Below are 21,344 nucleotides of genomic sequence, written 5' to 3' on the forward strand. Positions count from 1 at the left end.
CTCTTGTGAAATAACAAAAGTAGAGGTGGCGCACCCTTCTCTGGTTCCTTTTGGGTATCCTCTCTTTTTGTCTCTCAATCACAAGCTCCGGCCCCAGAAGGAAGCCCTGCCTGTGAGACTCAGCCTGTAATTAAGAAACTATAGGACAGCTGACACACCATAAAGAGGAATGATGACAGTGTGCCCACCTCTCCTGCTTGGCTCTCACTGCTTTTTCAAGTTGGACTCTGGAGCCAAGCATTTTCCAACCACCCCTCCCAGCCCTGCCACCACTTAGGCCATTTTCTCTTGTTAGAGCCCCCCCCCCCTCGATTACGTGTCCCACTTAAAGCACTGACATCAGCCCCAATTAGGATTCCCTTGGATCTGGCTGAGACGTGCGACCAAACTGAAGCTCAGGACTTGACCAGAGACTCAGGATCCCTGGGATTCCACACACTACCTGCCCTTTAGAATGAATAGCGGGACCACTATCATTGTTGCTGTCCCCATCCATTGCCATTCCCCCAACTAGAATGAGTACCTGGATTTTGGGTGGGGGAGTCAAGATTATTACTGGCTTCCTAGGTCTCCTCCGCCACCCTAGCTTCCCCAAATGTTGGAGACTTGTTAGCATTTCAGGTTTGCTAACCCTACCACATGGGGGAGTCCCATTTCCTGGCATAGCTCACGAAGGGCATTGAACATCAGGTCCCTCACTGAACCCATGTTCAGTTCCATTTTGCAAAACTCAAACACCCAGCAGAGTTTTTAATGTTGCCTGCATCATCTATTATTTTGTATGGCTATACTGTAGGCACAGTCTATACCAGATCCAACCGTTTCCCACCAGTGAGACAAAATGACTACTCACCCCCACACTACTACTAAACATCAGTGATCCCAATCAAAAAGGTGAAACCGGCACAGCCGACACACTGCTTTCGGTAATGTGTGCCCAGGGCAGGCTATACTCTTCTAGAGGGGTGCAAGTGCAAGTTGGTACAACAAAATTACAGTGGTACCAAAATAAAAGAATATCCAAACGGCATTCTATAAAAAAAAAAATAGGACCTTTAAGTAAACTAACAAAAATATACTCAACTGATAAAAACACTACTGCCTACACCTGCAAAGGAAGACACAGAAAAGGCAGACTTCAAAATGGCACTCTGGGGTTTTCGGGAGGGGTGCCCACGCAAAGATTTCAGCAGCAAAATGTTAATGTTATTGAATTTCTTTTAAAAGGTAGAGAAGGTGGCTTATAAAACTCTAGCCCTTTAAGGCGAACCGGGGAACAGGGCCACTTCCAATAACTTTAGTTCTTTTCTTTCCGGTTTTTCAGCATAAAACCAGTAATTTAGGGCCTTTCGATGCCAAGCTGGGATCAGCCAGGTAGCAGCAGTGATGGATTCCAACAATGCAGATCTGTTTGACAGCAGCGACAGCCTGCAGGTCGAAGACGCGGGGAAATGGCAGGAGATGTTGGGTCAGCAGTGCCAGAAGACTTGTGACCTCAGTTGCAGAGTAGCGAAAACTGGACTTACGTGATGAGCAGGCTCGACTTGCTCAACACGCCATCAGGGTAATGCAGCAGTGACTGCTTGGAGCTCATAGAAGCTGGTAACCAGGGATGTGGTGTCAAGTTGGTGACACTAGACGACTTGGCAGGTTTTAGATGAAGAGACAGCGGAGCTTCGGCATCAAGTGGAACTCAGAGATGCAGAGTCAGTTGAGAATGGAGGTTGAAGAGGACTCCAGCAGTGCCCTTCGAGCATCTTGGACAGCATCAAGGGAACTCAGAGATTCAGGGAAAGCTGGGATAGCTTTCTTGGTTCTATGATTTCAGGGAGACAAAGTCCATGCTTTCAGTGGCAGGCTAAGTCCTTTTGTTCTGCCCTTTGCCACTAGGAAGGTTTGTATAGAGCACTTGCAAGGTTCTGTCACCTACTGTGAGCATGGGACTTGGTGGGCAGTGGGACTTGTCCAGTTAGCTGGTCATCGCAGATAGGCCCTTGGTTAGGGAGAAGAGGTTTCCTCTTTCTAAGAGCTCCTGGTCCTCCCTTTATGTCAGAGGACTTGGGAGTAGACTGTGCTCCCAATCAAATTTCAGTGAATCCTTCTTCAAACAAAAACAAATCAACTAAGGGGAGGCTCTCTCCCTTATAAAGGCAAATTGTTACAACCGATTAGTCCAGAGCAAGTCTGATGTTGAGAGTCCAATCCAGGCAGCTGTTGCCTGCTGACATGATACCCAGAGAGGCTTGTCTGCAGAAAGTGGGAAGCGGGGACAAAGTTTGAGAACTTTAGCCAAATCCATGATGGTGATACCCTCTGTCAGCTGAAGCTTGCCTCTGAGCTATACTAACCCTGCCCCTTCCTCGGTCTGCCTACTTCAAAAGGTCTCCAGTAAGCAGCTCTCTGGTGTGGCGTGGCCATTGTAATGATAGGACTGTCTTTGAAGCATCAATTCCCAGGTGAACTCCCAGGGAGTGTTCGTGTTCCCTGATGGACATTGTCAACCCTTCTTAGTGGGATCAAAATTAGGGCTTCCTGGATTGGACCGAAAATGGTGCTTGTGTATACAGCCACCCCAGACAGCTTAATGCACACAAGGCCCTATCATGAATGAGTCTGTCAGCGACCGGCCTCAACTGGTTCTGAGTCTGTGCACGGGAAGAGAGGAGGAAGGGCGCATCCCTCGGAGCAGCCACTTCTCAGCCTGGAGTATACAGGTAAGGGAATGGCAGCCAGAAGGGCCAGACCCAAAAAAGGAAAAACCCCTGAAGGGAAAAATACCTCTTTCTCTGAAGCAGACCGGTATTCCAGAGGAGAAGGCCGCAGAATGTTGGGGAGCTGCTGATGCCAGGTCCAGAACCCAACACAGGAAGGCAGGCAGGCCCACCCACAAGGAGTGATGGTGGAAACCCAAGGGCCTAGAAAGACCTAGGCCCAGAAGAACTGCAGAGGAATCCACACGAGAAGCATAGCCCAAGAAATACCGGAGGCATGGGGCAGCACAAAGGAGTCGCCCAGCAAGCAGAAAAGCAGCAGCAAGGATGCAGCAGCACAAGAACAGAAACGGACAAGGAAAAGGAAAAGGACAATAATTCTAGGAGCTCAATGCAACAGAGCCAGGGGGCCTTACTGGAGTGTTGCAATGTGCTGTTGCGGCCCATCTGGTTGAGCACCTGAATTGCTGGAGGACCATCTTGGCGGTGGCGTACGTGGCATAAATGGCATAGGCAGCTGTCCTCTTGGAATGGGATTGCGGTATCGCCAGCGCTGCCCTAGTGACCTGCACAGCGGAACCCGATCCATGACAAAATCACTGTTCACTAAACTAACAATCAGATGTCATCAAACGTTTGCAGCTATATAATTGTGTATCTCAATAGCCGCAGTGTCAAAACCATACATGGCTTATGTTTAGATATTAACCTGCCACTAGACTGCAGGGGGACACAATTATGATATGTTTGAACCAGTGCACATAGTTAAAAAGTCACACTTGTTTGTTGGACTTTGTGTTCCAGCAGATGTGTTCAGAAATGCACGTGACATTTGAACTTGCCCTGCTGCTACTGTGGGGAAGCTGCTATGGATGGCAGGAGATGGTCAGAGCAAGGAACATGTGCCTTATGCTTTTTGGGATGGAGCATTATGACAGTGGGGTGAGTGAATCCTACTTCCAGAAACATAATTGCCTGCATCATTTTATTATAAAAAAATCAGATATGCTCAAGCTATCCTGCCCTCACCAGGGAGGCATTCTGTCATAGGGGGAGGGGCAGGTCAGGCCAGGGATATCTTGATATTTTTGGACAGGACTGGACCTCTGATGGACTTCTTGTTTGTGGGAGAGAGCAGACTTTGCACTAGATTTACCTGACTTACAGAACCATCCAAAGGTTCCTCTTGGTCAGAGGGCCCCCATTTATCATGTCTCCTCCACTACAGTCTGGCCCTGCACATCATACCTCTGGGCTGGTACTCCCTCATTTCTCGTCTGATATGTATACTGCTTTATCCCTCATTGATGTTACCCTTACTCCCATCATGTTCTCCTAGCTGCAATGTATGCTGGACTTCCTTTTGCCATGCTTTGTCCTATGTATTTTGTTTTCTATGGAAACACCCTCTGCTGACCCCAATGAATCGCAGAAACCCATAAAGTACAACACATGTAATAAGCGCATTTCAACTCTCCATGATACACTGAGCAAGAGATACTCTCACTGCTAAGTTAACTTTTACTGATGAATAGTTCTGAAGGTCTTTGTTTTCAGTGACCACGTGGTGATTTGCCTCTTATGCTTTGGGGCCCTTATGCCACACTCCACCACCTTTGAAATGTTGGAGGTTTGCTTTGCCTTGTTTTTTGGATAGTGCCTTGTGGCTGCTTCCAAGAGTTTTGAGATACTTCATCACGCTGCAAAAACAACAAAAGTCGCAGTTCAGACAAGAGGGCCCAACCTAAGATGCATCCGTGCAGCACAGAGACTGCGCTGAAGCCCCTGAGAGAGATCACCTCCCTGAATCTCTCTGCTCCACAGGCAAGGGACTTGGGTAGCCTTGAGCACACTCTCAAGTGAGGCTGGGGTTCGATTTCATTGTTCTGAAACGAGATTCTCGCGGTGTGTGTCCTAAGTTGCTAGAAACCATGGTTGTGTTCTGAGCTTCCTGTGTATGCAAGTGAAGAAACAATGAGAAAACGCGGCAATAAACTCAAACGGGTCCAAAATCATGCTAATGAGTGACGCTGTACCAGATAACATGCTCACAACTGTACGTTAGTAGGACTTTGCAAGTCTTTGTGGGGCATGGGTGCGGACTTGTTGCTTTCAAAACAGTTAGCAGGCATCCTCCCCAGATCCGCCCTGAATATGAGCTTGACCCATCTCCAGTTCCAAAAGTGTAAATTGCGGTGCTTTTTTGAGAAGGAATTGGAAAAAAATGTGTGAGTTTAAAAGCAGCTCTGTAACATCTCAGTAGTGCACAACCGGCTGAGCAACCTTTGCACCTTTCTGCATCGTGGATTTTGGATCCATCATACTGCTCGTGTAAATGACTTGCAAGTCAATTGTGTTTCATCTCCGGCCACCTTTGCACCCTGCACAGGGCCTCATTACAAATTGAGTGGTATTTCAGCAGTAATCTAGTGAAATACCACCAAACAGATTTACTGTTACCGCCACTTGGTCCCACGGTTTTAGTGCCCATTTTTGGAGTTTATGGTTTTCGGTGGAATTACCACAGACGGTAGGCAATTCCATTGATTTTGCTGATTTCTGCTGGTAAGGTGGGAGATCCTCAAATACCAAAAAAGTGGTGGGTGGAAGGTTTTGAATAAATCATAACCACAGGCAATGCTCTGGGCAACCCTCCACACCACCGTTTTTTATCCCATCTGCGCCATTGCTAGAGAGGGCCATCCATACGCAAATCAGTCTTGTACTGCCACAAATGGGAGCCGGCCAGCCCAAACTGCTATGCCATGTCCACTCTGCACGGAAACGCAAGCAACCCCAGACAGGTTTTGGCCTTTTGTGCATCAACAATTAGGTGCAGCTTGGTTCCCTATTGCGCAGCGGGAAAGGGTTCCACTTCTGTGCATTCCCTCTCTCATAAGGAGACAAACTGTAACCAAAAAAGTGATGGGTGGAAGGTTTTGAATAAATCATAACCACAGGCAATGCTCTGAGCAACCCTGCGCAACACCGTTTTTAGCCCGTCTACTCCATTGTAAGAAAGGACCAGCCGTATGTAATGTAATATGGCATCTGTATAGCACCTATTCCAATTGGTATAGCCTCAAAATGCTGTAGGTGAATTCCCTCGGGAGACCAAACTCGGGGGTATCGGAGGTTCCTCAGAGGTGATTAGAATTCTTGTGTGCATTTGGCCAATGCAAAAGTAGGCAGGGGTTGCCAAGTCCCGGCTAGTGACCCACGATGAACTGGCTTATGGATGGGGGCTGTGAGTTTGTCGGCAGCGTATGCGAGTCCAGGAGGCTGGGTGTGTGTCCAGCTAGACCAAGTTTTTGTTGTAGGCCTTAGCTGCAATCTAATGGCAGAGGTGTTGTGCAATGTGTCTTCAAGTAGGGTATGATTGCGGATGCAAGGGTGGGTGGCCGTGCCTGCGGCTATGTTCCATTGACATGGAATGTGATATATACCCATGCGTCATGGTTGGTTTCATGTTTCGTTGATGTGGTGCGGATCCTGTCCTGTGATCTGCTGGATCCTTTCTCTGTGTCACTCACTACATGCTTTGAGGGACTCCTTAATGCCTCGACCTATGTGGCAGAGGGTTAAAAGGCCCAAGGTGTGGAATGGTTTTGTCAGGATGCAGGGGGAAAAGCCAGGTCTTGAGGGTCTTCTGGAAGGCAAGGTGATCCTCTATGTGGCAAATGCTAAAGGGAATTGAGTTGCATATTGTGGATGCTTTGACGGAAAAGGAGGATCCCCCTACTCTGGTTGCTTTGGACTGGGGGATGACAAGGAAGAGTGCAGTGCCTGATCTCAGGTTTCTAGTGGGCTTATGTGGTAGGTATTCTGGGCCTGTCTTGTGCAGAGCACAGTGGGTGTTGCAAATGGCTTTGGAGGTGGATCGTCGCCCGACAGGTAACCAGTGGAGGACATGGATGGTGGGTGTGATGTGCTCTCTTAAACCAGGATCTAGGAGGAATATAGCTGTGGTTGTTTTGGACCCTTTGGAGGTTTTTTGTGTTGAGATGCCAGACCACCCAGGTAAAGGCAGTTGGTGTAGTCTAGGCGAGCAAGGACGATGGTCGTGATTGCTGTGACTCTGTGAGGGTAGGAAAGGTAGGGGAAGATGCGACGGAAATTGATACGGTATAGATAGCATGATTTTGAAACAAAGTTGATGTGGTTTGAAAGTGTCAGATCTGCATCCATGGTACATCCAGGTTCTTTATTAAGTTGTAAGTGGAGGAGGAGGGCCATGGAGTGGGTTGGCTGAGGGCAGTCTTCCCACAGATCATGATATCAGTTTTTCCGAGGTTGAGGAGGAGGTAGCTGGCTGTCATCCAGTGGTCGATTTCTGTCAGGCATGAGGCGAGGTCAGGGGGGATGTCAGAGGTTTTCAAGATCTAGAAGATTTTCTGGTTGGCGTCTGCATTGTTGTAAGAGGTTAGGCTGTGTGATCGAATGACACCGGTAGAGGACTCAGGTAGAGGTTAAAAAGCAGGGGGGTAGGGAGACCCTGAGGTACTCCGTTGATGATAGGCAGTGCTTAATTGCCAACCCACAGTGTCACAGGCATGCTAGAAAATATTTGGACCCTGCCACTTATTTATTTTACAAATTAAGCAGTGGCAACAGAGCGTGGGGCCGAGGAAAAAGTCGGTACATGGGTAATTTGTGATCTGTTGTTGAGGAAGGAGGATATCAACATCAATCCTGTATCCCTGATGCCGAGCGAGTGGAGTCTGTTAGTGAGTGAGTGGTGGTCAATACTGTCAAATGCTGCTGAGAGGTCGAGATGGATAAGTGCAGCACAGCCTTCCAAGTCTGCGGTTCTTTTGAGGTCATCCCAGATGAAGACTAAGGAGGATTTGGTTCCTAATAGGAGTCTGAAGCTGACTCTGTGGAGTCAAGGAGGAGGTTGGATTTGAGGAAAAGGCAAAGCTTGGGTGTAGGCTGCCTGGTCAGTAGGTATGGCTATGAAACAGTTGTTAGACATAGGTCTGTAATGGTTTATAGTCAATGATTCAAAATTGATGCATCGACATACCAACGCATTGAAAAAGATGCATCGACTATAAAAGTGTTGACAGGCCATCTTTTACAAGTAAAAGTGCCTTTCCATCGAAACCAGTCCATCAAAAATATAAATGGACTGGTTTCAATGGAAATGCACTTTTACATGTAAAAGATAGCATTTTTTTGTAACGTTAAAAAGTTACATGGAGCTGTCCAGTGCTGAAATATTGGCACTGGCCAGCTCCGTGTAACGTTTTTATGTATATTGGGGGGGTTCCCACCCAACCCCCACGCCACCTTACCCTAGCCCAAACCCCAATCTAACCCTAGCCCTAACACTAACCCAAACCCTATCCCTAACCCTAGTGTAAACCTTAATCTAACCCTAGCCCTAACCCCTAACCCAAACCCTAACCCTAATGTAACCCTAAACTAACCCTAACCTCAAACCCTAACCTCAAACCCTAACCCTAATCTAACCCTTAATCTAACCCTAGCCCTAATGTAAACCTTAATCTAACCCTAGCCCCAACCCTAACCCCTAACCATAATCCCTAACCCCTAACCCTAACCCTAATGTAACCCTTAATCTAACCCCAGCCCCAACCCTGACCTCAAGTCCTAGCCCAAACCCTAACCCTTAATCTAACCCTAGCCCCAACACTAACCCCTAACCCAAACACTAACCCTAATCTAACCCACAGTTTTATATTACTAATTTCGATAGATCCATCGAATTATATTCAACGAAATGGACATTCGATGGAATGGCATTTCGTTGCTTATAATTCGATGGTATGGTGTTAGATGCATTAGTATTCAATGGATTGACCAGATACCATCTGTAGTTGGCCAGTAGGAGGAGATCACAGGAGGTTTTTTTTTGAGCGGGGGTTTGATATGGGATTTATGCAACAAATATCTATATATTTAGACTAATCTCAGAGAGGCTGGTGTACCAGTACATTACATTCTTGTTTTCAGTAGTGAATGTTGTTTAATAAAGATAGGTGAATACTTTAGCAACTCGTATAAAAATAGATTTTAAAATAAAATCATGAATTCAATAATTCAAAGTGACATGTGGAACCCAATAAAGTGACTTGTGAAATATCTGCTGAACTAAGCGGCCTTGAACCAACACATAAAAAACACATACAGTATAACAAATCTTCAATAAGCAGCAATATCATTCACTATTGGACAATTCTAATGTTGCAATTTGAATTTCTTGTTCTACTTTCTATTCTAGCCTAGCTTCAATATTGCTATAATCCATTTTTGTGTGGCTATTTTTGTATAGCCCAACACACACTTACGAACATGTTTCGTTTACTCCCCTTTAAAGACGTTGTTCTATTGTGAGAACTTCTTCAGGGGATCTTTACCATCGAAATAACGTTAGCAGCTTAAAAACAACAATTCTTTGTTCATACTAATAACACACTATCCGTGCTGTGTTAACTCAGTGCTTCCAGTTTCTTAAACACATGCACAAGTTGTCCTTATTTGCACATGCAACACAATGTAAATACAGCCTTAATGCAGTACTGGTGTGTCAAGCATCACACTGACATTATACATTCTAGTATCAAGATGGGCATTGGAGTTGTACTATAGTGGTGAGACATAAGGTTGACACTGGAATAAGATTGCTTCATTTTGATCTTAGGAGACTGCCTAATTCAGAGGCGCTTAACACGCCAGTACTATCTTAAGACAAGATTGGTGGTAAGCACTGCTCTTGTTTTTCAAGATAAGTGTACAGCGCTTGATGTCAACAGCACTAGCACACACAGTGTGTATGTGAGGGTCGATGGGCCAGCCGAAAGAGAGGTGTTGGAAGGGGTGGACTTGGCAGCATTTAGTGATACGAAGTTATTGATGGGTAGTGGAGGGGGGCGAAGATTCAAAGCAGTGGCAACAGTCAAAGGCGTAGCTGGATTCAAAAGAGTGGCAGGGTCTTCAATGCAACTAGATTCAGAACAGTGGCTAGAGTCAAAGGCATAGCTAGATGCAAAACTGTCAGATTCCAAACACAGCCAGATTCAAAACAGTGGCAGACTCATAAATGCAACTAGATTCTAAACGCTGCTAGATTAAAGCAGTGGCTAGAGTCAAGGGCAAAGCTAGATTCAAACCAGTGGCAGGATTCTTGACGCAGCCAGATACAAAACAGTGGCTAGAATAAAATGAGTAGCTCGATTCAAACAGTGGCAAGGTTATAAACGCAACTAGATACTACACGCAGCTAAGTTCAAAACAGTGGCTACAGTCAAAGGCGCAGCTAGATTCAAAACAGTGTCTGCATTCTAAATGCAGCTAGATTCAAACAGGGGCAGAGTTATACATGCAACTAGATAGATTCTAAATGCAGCTACAGTCAAAAGCATAGCTAGATAGTGGCTGGATTCAAAATATACAGTACTGGCTATGCGCACAGACTCATCGTCCCTTATCTGATTGTTGCAGGAGCTGGGGAGTCCAGGAGTTGGGATATTGGCTTAGTTGGGGCACCAATGGCGAACAGGAAAACTGGTGATGGAGGCGGCATGGGAGGTGCCCTTTGCCTTGGCCGTTAGCCAGCTGCCCAGGGGGAAATACTGAAGATGTGGGATTCTGGGTCAGCTGACTGGAGGGGCAGCCAATATGAGGATGGGGGCTGGAAGGGGAGTGGAGGAAGGTGGGCTAGGTGGGGAAGGAGGGCGGGCCTGGCCCCGAGAGCAAAGGAGCCTGGCACAGGAAGGCACAAGGTGATGGCGTGACCAAGGCCCACACCGGAGCAAGGTGGCTACAACAAAGGACCAAGGTGGAGACAAATGACTTACTGCTCCAGCAGACAGAAATCAAAGGAGCAGCGTGGACAGCTGGACGGTGGGGAAGCTCCCCGATTCCCTCTATAGGATTCTGGGTCAGCTGACCGGAGGGGCAGCCAATAGGAGGATGGGGCGGGAGGGGGAGTGGAGGAAAGAGGGCAGGATGGGGAAAGGTGGAAGGGTCTTGAGAGCCAAGTAGGTCGTGCATATTTAGGTTTTCTCACTCATTGTGTGGTGGTTAGTTTTCAGAAGGGATGAGGGCATTGTTTTTTTTGTATTGGTGTTTTATGTAGTGTCAAAATGCATCTTTTTGTCTTCAAGCCCTTTGATTCTCTGCAGCATGCTGTGCTGCTAGAACATGCAACTTCAGCAGCTTCAGAAAGAGAGCAAGCATCAGTACACCATAGAGTCTGTAATGAGTTGGTGAACTCTAGGCCCTGATAGAACCCCTGCAAACACTTGAAGCCCCCAAATGCCCAGTTCTATAGGTCTGATAGCTAGGTGGCCATGCCAACACTTAGAGAGTGGGCTTTAGGATGTAAACTCCCAATGAGCTCTTCTTTCATCCCTCTTTACCCGGTTCCTTTTTAGGGTTCCAGTGATGCTGCGATGACAAGGCCCGCCATGAGACACTTCTTCCAGGGATCATTACCCTTCCTCCAAAGCTTGCCTTCTGGGTTGTAGTTAATGCTGTGCCCTAAAAGGGGTCAGTAGGAAGAAACCTGAATGTTTACCTAAGGGACTAGGGGGCGGTAAATCCACCGGAATACCGCCCAGTGCAATTACCGTTAGCGCCACCTGGCGGTGGCAGTGTAAGTTCCCATTTTATTTTAGTCCATAGGACGCAATGGGGCAGTTTTGGCACAATTATCGCAGAGGTAAATTGTGCCGAAAATGGGCAGAAAGTCAGCGGATTTACCACCTCCAGCTCTTCTGAGCTAGAGGTGAATTCTCCAACTTTCTGGTAATACAGCGGTAACGCTATTACCGCTACATTTTTACAGCACCGTCCAACTTGTGGTGAGCCCCTAAATCAGAGCTTTTGGGAGGCCTGCCCCTTATGCTGAAAGTATCAGGGAATCGAGACGCTCGTAGAAGTAGGGAAGTTTTATCCTCCATACAACCATTTTTTAATAGAATTTCTTATAAGTATCTTATCAGAATCGTTTAAGACCTTACATAAATCGTACTTTAAACTTGTAAGATTTTATGAGAATTCAATAAGTATTCAATGTCACATAATTCTTTATTATTGCTCCCAAAAATCCCACTAGTTTCTTGCAAGTTCGTAGAAGCTATTTATAAGAATCTTACAAGACATTTTTGTATGGGCCGGTCCAGAGACAACCCGAGAATGCGCCAAAAGCATGTGTCTATTTTACCATATCTTGCTCTAAGCTGCTAGGAGGAGGAGGATGACACCCTTTAGCAGTCAAGATTTCCAGATCCCCTCCTAGGCCCTGAGGAACTTTTAATGGACTGAGTGAAGTTTACATGTAGTAGAATGAACATGCTCTTGCCACATTAGAAACCACTTGCCTTTGTGGAGGATCAGCTGATGGGTATGTCTTTGTACTAGAAGTGAAGTGAACCGACTGACCATGACCAGGTCCTTCAGATAAATGGGGGTGGCCCCTATAAAGAGTGCCAGCAGGCAAACGCTTTACTTTCTGTGTGCAAGAACTAGGGACAGCTAGAGGAACAAGAATTGCATAGGATAGAATAATCCATCAATTTAGCCTAACATAGTGTACCCAAACAAACATAACATAGCAAATTAAAGCCTAGAATCGTGAATAAAACAAAAAGCCCAGGAGGTATGCAGAAAGCTGGGAACAAAGTGGAACTACCAAAACAGGAGGGACGGGGGAGGGGCGACGAAATGAATGAAAAACATGGATACAAAGAAAAGGGAAATAGGAAACAGAAGAGGCAGGAGAAAAGGGAGCAGGAAATCAAGCTTAAACAGAGAAAAAATCTGCAGAATGAGAAAAACGGCGGAAGTGTTGAAAGCGTACATCATGTATACAAAAAAGAGCATAGGGCTTTAAATAGACAGGAAGAATAGAAATTAAAAGCATGAAAAAAAGGGGCAGACATTGGGAAAAGAAAGTCACAGCATATGTGCAAGGATGGCACTAAAAGGAATAAAATGCTCCAACTGTGCAAAGAAAAGATATTGTGAGTAACTTTAGAGTTTAGTAGCCGTATAAAGCTGCTCAGCCTAATCTTGTGCTTCTCTCTGGTTTTAGATCTACTCGGCATGGGCGCACAGTACAGGGCTGGGGGCGTGCAAAGGGGCAATTGCCCCCTCATTTCTTTAACAATGAGGGCAGGAACCACACTTTGCCCCGTAGAGATATTGACACTTTTCAGTTTCTGACTTTAAACATCCTAAATGAGACTGTGGGCCTCATTACGGCAGTGCAGTAAAAAAAAAAAAAAAAAAAACAGCGGTAGCGTGGTGGTAATTACACTACTGCCACATTTCATCACTGCTGCACCACATGTTTGGCAGTGAGGTGGAGGATTTTCCTCCAGCAAAACCAAAAGGTGATGGCTGGAAGGTTTTGAATCAATCATAACCACTGGCACAGCTTTGGGCAACCCTCTAGAACATCGTTCTTCGCCTGCCACGCCATTATATAAAGGGAAAGACCATATGAAAATCAGGCTTGGTCGCACCCCAAAAGCGGCAGCCCAGCACAAACTGCTAGGACACATTCCTTCTGCACGAGACTTCAAGCATCTCCAGACATGAGAAGCTTAGGTCTCTAGGCCAAGCAGGCTCAAGACCCACGTCTGGCCATACCCATCCCTCTTGGGGGGACTTAAGCAAAACCTAGAGATGATGGCTGGAAGGTTTTGCTTAGGATGTGGCCTAGCAGTTTGGGCTGAGCTGCTCCTATTGGTGGCAGTTGCATATGCCGATTGCTGCCTGCTGGAGTGGGAAGTAATTGGTCTCCTTTGTTGTAGCCACCTTGCTCCACCTTGCTCCGGTGTGTCCTTGGCCATGCCATTCTATCGTGCATACAAATGCATGCTTGAATTATTACGGTGTGGCCATGCATTCCTTATAATGCATGGCCACACCGTAATAATTCAAGATCATTTTCAGTTTTTGCACATATAATCTATGTAGAATCTTCTTGAATGAAAAAACGAATATGGTGCTTGTAATATGTTGCATACAAAATATTGTATGCATTTTAATAGAACACGTTTAACTAAAATTAGTAACATCCAGATACTTGTTCATCTGCATTGCACCAGATAAATACACTACCATAAACCGTTCCTTAGCAATTAAAGGCTGTAACGTATCATAGTAAAGATTTTAGAAGAAAGGAATCCGAAAAGCTTCCAGTGGCAAATGGGATTCTGCTCTGTGCTGGGTCAAGCAGCGGGCATTGTGATGTCACAATACAGGCTGGATAAATTATTAGCACCCATAGCGGGTGCCACGGCCACTCAGCTTCATCAGATCGCAGGTTGAATCCCATGATCCTAGCCTGCATTCTGAGCCAGCTGGGAACTGCGATCTCCCACCCTGCCATCTTGCCTCCCTCTCACCTTCCGTCCGGTCTCCACTCCCTCCCACCAACCCCTCCCCACTTACCTCATTTCTCTGGCAGTGCTGCCACCGCAGCTCACGCATCCTGGCCCGTAATTGAAACAAAACATGGTCGCTGTACTGAGCCCCGCCTTCCATTTCCATGGCGCCCATGATGGATAAGTATTTGTTTCAATGAACAGGAGGCTGCGAGCGCGTATTATGCTAATTCAAACAAATTGATTGCTATCGGCAACCTGGATTATGAACCCAGGGTGCTAAAAGTAATTGCCAGTGGGCCGGATCTGGTGGTAAAGGAACCGGGGCACAGCTCATGTGGTCTTTACTCCCTTTCTTCTTTTTGTGTGAAAATAATGAGGCTGGTCTCCACAATAGATGCCAGCAATGAACCTATAAAAAACATGCCCATGCTGCAGGCGCCTAAGAACAGGCCTGTCTCAACACCATGTGTTTGTGCGGCACACCTTTTATGCTGCATGTGCCTAAAGCAAATCCTGCAGTCTGTCTTAACATATGCCCACATTGACCACCGTTCTGCATTATGTCACTCTGTACCCGCAAACTGCGCTGTTGTCTCAGACACACGCGCACACACACATATACACAAATACATTCAAGCAAACATGTTTTAAACTTACCTTTTTTTCTTTGTTAAAGGCCTAAAAGTCAGAAAATGGTAATTGTTTCACACCTAACACAGGAAAACCTGAGCTCTCTTCAAACTGTCCAATAAGCCTTCATAGGTTCAAGTCTTGGACATCCCCAGAAGAGCCGTTTCCAGAAATGTGTATGCATAAAATCGATTTAAAACTAAGGTATGCATCATGTACATCAATCATCTATAACGCTTAAGGAGAGCTGAGATTTTTGAGAGGAAAAGGCTACCCCTACATTGTGGGAGGCAACTACACAAAAACTGCACGGGTGGCAGTAGACTAACACTTAAAATGGTGGCTTTGTCCATTGCTAGTTCATGGTCCATGTAGATTTGCATTTTGCCAAAATGTCATGTAAGCTTGAGTGACACTACTGTTGGGAGTGTCTGAGGACAGTGAACAGTCAGAAGGTAGGTTGCAAGCAAAATAATAGAAACTGCAGGCTTTGAATTTGTGTCATGGCTCAGTGTCACCTGATATCTTCTCTAAACTGGACTACCGTGACAGCATCCTCTTTGGTCTCCCCAACTATGCCTTCTGTTCTCTCGACAAGATCATTAACTTTGCTACCAAAACTCTCTTTGAACTCCCTCACTTCACACCTACTTCCTTGTGCCGTCACCAGGCTGGATGGCTGATGATGCAAAACATTGCCAGATTTAAATTTCTTCTTCTGGTTCACAAATCTATCCACGGTAAGACATCACTGTATCTATCCTCCTCTATCGAACTCTACAAGCTTTCTCGTAATCTCTTCTCTGCCTCCTTGATTACCCTTGCAGCTCCTCGCCCTTCCTGTGCTTCTTCTCGCTTCCGGTCCCTTTCTCTTCTTGCTCCACTTGCATTGAATTCTCTTCCCCCAGAGATCTGAGACACAGTCCACATTCATGTGTTCAAAACCAAACTAAAAGCCTACCTCCTCGCCTCCGAATTACTCTCTTAACCTACCTCTCATCTGCCTGCTAGTTGAAAAAAGGCGCTGCCTCTGTCCCTCACTTCCTCTGCCTCCACTCTAGCACTTCACCCACCATGTTCAAATCCAGAGCAGAGCTGGCCATACTGCTTACCTGCACATAAAAATGGCCAATGATCATTGTCCTTACTCTAATTTTGTCTACTTATGTATTGTCCCTGGTGACTGCCCCATTTACTCCCCTCCACAACCTGCTCGGAATGTCCCTCAAACTCAGCACATTGTAAGAAGCTTCCCATCAAATCCGATTTCTTATCTATTGTATGTTTTTTTGTGATGAAAAGAGCACTGCTCCTCGTGTAAATAAATAAATTTAGCATCAGTTAGCCTGACATCCTATAATATAGAACAATGAGACAAGGCAGCTGGAGAAATATTTTTTTCCATGGATATAAACCAGTGGTCTTCATACTGAGAGGTTGGCCCCTGGGGTGGCGGATGTCCAGGGCAGGCCCCAGACTCTTTGAAAAGGGTTTATGATGACGGTTTTTAATATTTTAAAAGAGGATTAAGATGACTGCTTTTAATAGAATAAATAAGTAGTAGAACATCTGCTGATATTTTAAAGAGTGGGTGGCTCCCATGGACATGTTGGTGTGGTGGGGACATCCCCTAGGCCAGATGCAATATTTTTGCTCAGTATGAAAAAGTTTGAATTTCACTTATATAAACACATAAATCTGTTCAACTATGTTTCCAAAACGAAAGTGGGTTTTCCCAGTTATGGGGTAACTTGCTGGACAATTCATGGCAACAATAACCACTTCAAAATGATTCTTCCTGCCACCCTAATGGACAACACATCTTGTCCCACAACCCCATCACTAAAACAACACAGGTTACACAATGGAACATACACCAACAAAAAATGTGTGCCTACATTAAACGGATCTAATTAATTCGTGGGAGCCCCTCCCCCCACAGAATCCCTGCATCCCCCTCATGTTATTAAATACCCTAACCCACCCGCCTCCTCTATATTGCTATGAAAGGCACAGAAAACGGGTCGGCGAAACCTACCTCTCAATAATCGTATTTAATGTCTTCGTATGGTACCCATTAAACTTCCCTATACACCACACAAGCTCACTACTAATAGAGCAACGCAACCTTCCACACTCCTTAAACACCCTTCTGACATGCATCAAAGACAACCACACAAACTATTTGCATTCGAAACCTTGAGCATATATTATTGAATACTTTTCCAGACAACTCAGGAAGTACCACAATGTGCACACCACAGGAAGCTCAGTCTTTCCAGATAGGCACATATCAAGATTGCACATATCAAGATTGCAACAAACAAACTTGCCCTGCTCCACAGGTCACGCTGGTCGTGGTCGTTAAGCTCCAAGAACCTGTGAAAACAGCAACAGGTGTGTGATGCAAAACTAAAGAGCATGGGGCATATCAATGAGTTTCACCTGCTCCTGTGGGCAGTACTCTGGGTGGCCCAAGCAAATTTGGTGATTGGCAGCAACAGGGGAGGAAATGAATGTTGGATCTGCCGCAGTAGCCCTTCTATACTAGAATCTCTGGTGCACTGGCTGGCTGGTGACACTATGCATCTGCCTGTCAAAGCAAGTTGTATGGGACTGAGGAAGAGCCATGCAAGAATTAAGCAATTCTAGGTGAAAGCGTCAGGGCCCACTGGCAGAGGAGCACGCGCCACAAGGGAGCATTTATTGCAAATAGTGTGAACTGGATCACTTTTTTGTTTACAGTTAAGTCACGCTGATATAAAATGATTTGCCCAGGATCACAAACGCTGTTTAAGAAGTAAAGCCAAGATTTTAACCCACTCTGCAATTTAGACATTTGACCGCATTTGCACTACTGACTTCTGCAATTGTATTCGCTCTCCACTCTTGCTTCTCCACTCTTTTTGACTGCTTACACTCTTTTCTCTCCTCCTTTCCCTTCTCCCTTTTCCTATCTCCTCCCCTTACTTTCTTCTGTGCACTTACTCTATCAGAATGGTCCCTGGACCTAATATGATAGCAACCTCGTCTGTTTCCTCCACCCTCCCATTACTGTTTTTTTCCTCCCCACCACCCCTCCAGCACCATCTGAAATTTCTCTACCAGAATTGTCGTCAGGCCTAGTACGGTAGTCGCCTGTCTGTTTCCATTTCCTTCCCACTCTCCCCCTCCCTTCCTTATCTATGTCTTAGCTCTTGCACTATCTGAAATGTCGTCAGGCTGAGTACGATAGTTAATTTCACATCCTTACTGTTCCTGGCCTGTAAGAATGTGGTTGTATTTTCCCTGGTTCCCTCCCTTGCCTTGAAGCGCTTTGAAACACATTGTGTATAGGCGCTATATAAATAAACGATCATATCATACTTTCCAAGTTTTACTTGTGGCAAATATTTAATTTAGGTTTATATTTAATTTTGTCTTTCAATGACTACAATGAAATACAGTCTTAAAGTGATTTCTTTCAGAATACACTACTCACATAGTAAAGCATCCTGACTATAGGTATTCTTATAGACACGTGTTACAGCATTAGAATATATGTCTGGCTTTGTGTCACTCCCTTTAATTGTCTTGGTAACAGACACCAATTTGGTAGGTAGTTGGAGGGAATTGGCAGGGAGGTGGGGGCGTTGCGGAGGATGGGGGTGTTCCATCACCGTGCCAATTGAAGAAACACTATTGCCTGAGAAAGGTGCCGCGAACAAAATAAATGTTGTATAACAGTACATTTGCAGACATTCTTAAAGGTGACTTTTTTGCCGGCCAGGGCAATTACTCCAGCCACATGGCCCACCTGAAGATGCAACAGCTGCAGAAAATACCCGGATGCCTCTGAGAGATCCCCGTTTCCTGCAGCCCTGCGAGTACCCCCCACTGAGTTGCATTAAAGGCGCACCACGGGCATGAGAGAGGTTAGCTCGAAGACACTCAAACTGTAGAATTATAGTAAAATAACACGAGTGCACATTGTCAAGCATGAGGATAGCGTTTCCTGCTGCATTCTTTCCACTTCTAGGCATTGCAAGGATCTGAACACGAATTTCCATGGGCAGTGCATAACGTACCGCCGCTTTCATTTTCAAAGAACCCGTGCCGACCACGCGTGGTTTCTGGCCTCAGGACAGAGCCTCCAGCCCGCCCCCTTTAAGGCTGAAAGGCAGCAACGTACCTGCTGCAGAGGAGGCTCCGACCCACGTGTGTACCTGGCCCGACCATTTACGATGCGAGCTAAAAGTATCAACAAGATGAAGCATAGTGTCAAATATTTTAGAACTAAAAGACGAGTTGCCCGTTTGAGTGGGCATTAAAAATGGACTGTCATCAAGCTGACATCTAGACTTATTTAGCAGTGCACCCGGCTGTACAATAGTAGATCAGAAAACTGAGTAAGCCGCGAAGGATAGCTCGGGGGCAAAGCGCTCGCCTCAGAAGCAAGACGAGACAGGACAACACTGGTTCGATCCCCGCGTCCGCGCTTAGAAACCTCTGGTTATTAAGCGCATTATAAATAACCCATCATATTATGAAAGAGCTTGTTTCGGTCTGTGTCCAAACTGCAGGGCAGGGTTCGAATGTCATTCATCCTTTCCAGGTAGCGACTGGACGCCATCGCAAATCACTTACAAGCGCTACGACGCGGCAAAAGCTACGGTAGCAAGCCCTGCGTATGAAAGAAAGCGTTATCGCTGCAGACAACCCGAAAAGCATTTTTTTAAAAATAATTCTCAAATGACGGGAGAGACCCAGGGTGTCCCAGGTACTCGCCCGCGCTTTTCTTCTGAGGGTGGGCTTTTTCCCCCTCTCCAACCGCCGCCATGCGTGGCCCGCGGGGTGATAAGAGGGGACCGAGGACACTTACCGTCCACAGGAGCCTGAGTGCGTCCGGCGAAGTTCGTCTCTCTCCCGCCGTTCGAGGGTTGTGGCGAAAGAGCGCTCCTGGCTGGCTTTTAAGCTTGTTAGCAAGACGCAGATTTCTGACAGGTGGGTCAGTTGTATTCCCATTTTAGTAGGACGGGTCATTATGATTCACTGCTCTGTTTTTTTTTTTCTTCTTTTTTTCTGCACTTCGACATCTTTTTTTATACATGTCATAATCTAATCTCGTTACTGTCCCCTCATTTGAGGTGAAATGGTCCGCTTGCTGCCTCAAAGAGTGGAGCTGCTCGCAGTTGATTGCCTGGCCCCGGGGTGAGGTGTGCGGCTGACAGGTGTCCCACATATCCACGCTACCTACTGGCCCGATCAAAAATAGCAAGACCCCGAGAGGCGCACAGGAAATCCCTGTCACGTCCTGGAAGCGAATCCCACCTGTCAATCAAAAGTTGTCACGTGGCGCAGTAGCCTTAGACTTCCCGCCCTACACGGCGAGTTTCCTCTCCTTTGCATTGTACTGCTGTCATGTGTAGGAAAACAAATGGCATGAAGAGGAAAATCTTGAATGAAAATTCGAATAGCAGTCAAATCAGAAAATGTCATTATGTAAGATAACGGTAGAACAATTTAAAACGGAACATATGGCTAGCATGTAATTCGTATTTTAAACGCATTGGGCCTAATCAAATTCCCATTGTAATGTGAGTTTTGCAATAGCATTTTTGGATTGATTAAGGATGGAGTATAATTTAGATGCTCATATTACCCAAAACAATACTTGGATTAAAATCTGAGAACAGTGTTTTTCCACGTCAGTTGCTACAAATCTTACTCAATCGAATTATTTCACACCACACAGAGACTATCTAACGCCCCTTAGGGTTGCTAAAATATCCAGTTCGAGGCACAATTTATGTTGAACCTTGTCAATCTCCTATCGCCGATTTATTCATTCTATGTTTAAATGCAAATACGTTTTTTCCCTTTGGGGACAAATTTGAAAATGCCTACAAAATATATTTTCTTTTCAAGAACCCTTATCATTATGCAATTTTAGGATTGGTGTGTTCGGGAATCCTTTCATGTCATCTATACCATCACCTGAATTATTTAATTTCTTTGTTTATATTGCCTTTCATCTCATTGCTTTCAACTGGAAAAGTACTCAAAAATTGTGTTACAATTTATGGTGGAACTCCATTTGTTCTTGTCAATCGAAAGAATACACTCTCTGTCATCGAGGATGCTGGCTACATTTAATAACAAATGGAATGTATTTAACACCTCTTTAATCTGAATTGTTCATTTTCTTTAGAAATTAATGCGTCCCCTTACTTCGGTTCCATGTGTTAATATCCCCGCAAAAATACATTTTTTGCAGCAATATTGACCCATGGACCTATAATGTCAGGGTCCGAGTGGATTTCCACTGAACCCCCAGATGTGTCACCTTCTGTGGCCAGACATGCTTACCTCAGCTAGGGTGTGACCCTGTGTAACTGTAAAATCCAGGGCAGTGTGCACATTTCCAGTTGTGGCCTATGGCATTTTGTGTTCATCAAGGTGGCAGAAGGAACCCTGGGCAGGCAGGCGTCAAGGCCTGGGGATATATGGAATGGCAGACACCCACTTAGTGAGCACTTGAACATTCCGAGGCAACAAACATACTATATGCTCGGCACCTCTCTTTTATTCATTTAAAATATTTTACAATGTAATCACAAGCGCAGACGGTCGTGATTTTGAAATGTGTCACTCTCCC

The 21,344-nt window shown here is 45.6% G+C and overlaps 1 protein-coding gene across 2 annotated transcripts in view; it reads right to left on the minus strand.

Annotated features, from left to right (window-relative positions):
• The window catches only part of LOC138582272 (exendin-3-like), a 106,908-nt gene extending 87,205 nt beyond the window's left edge, over nucleotides 1-19,703 (minus strand). Inside the window, exon 1 of one of the 2 annotated variants that reach the window (XM_069653406.1) lies at nucleotides 19,569-19,703. The gene's annotated coding sequence lies outside the window, so the exon portion shown is untranslated. Of the gene's footprint in view, nucleotides 1-14,141; nucleotides 14,204-19,568 lie in introns of those variants that run through there. The other variant, XM_069653408.1, reaches the window with a different exon arrangement.
• Between the last annotated feature and the right edge of the window lie 1,641 nt (nucleotides 19,704-21,344).

Source organism: Ambystoma mexicanum, chromosome 3q (assembly GCF_040938575.1).
Source record: "Ambystoma mexicanum isolate Mex_15411 chromosome 3q, UKY_AmexF1_1, whole genome shotgun sequence".
NCBI classification, from domain to species: domain Eukaryota; kingdom Metazoa; phylum Chordata; class Amphibia; order Caudata; family Ambystomatidae; genus Ambystoma; species Ambystoma mexicanum.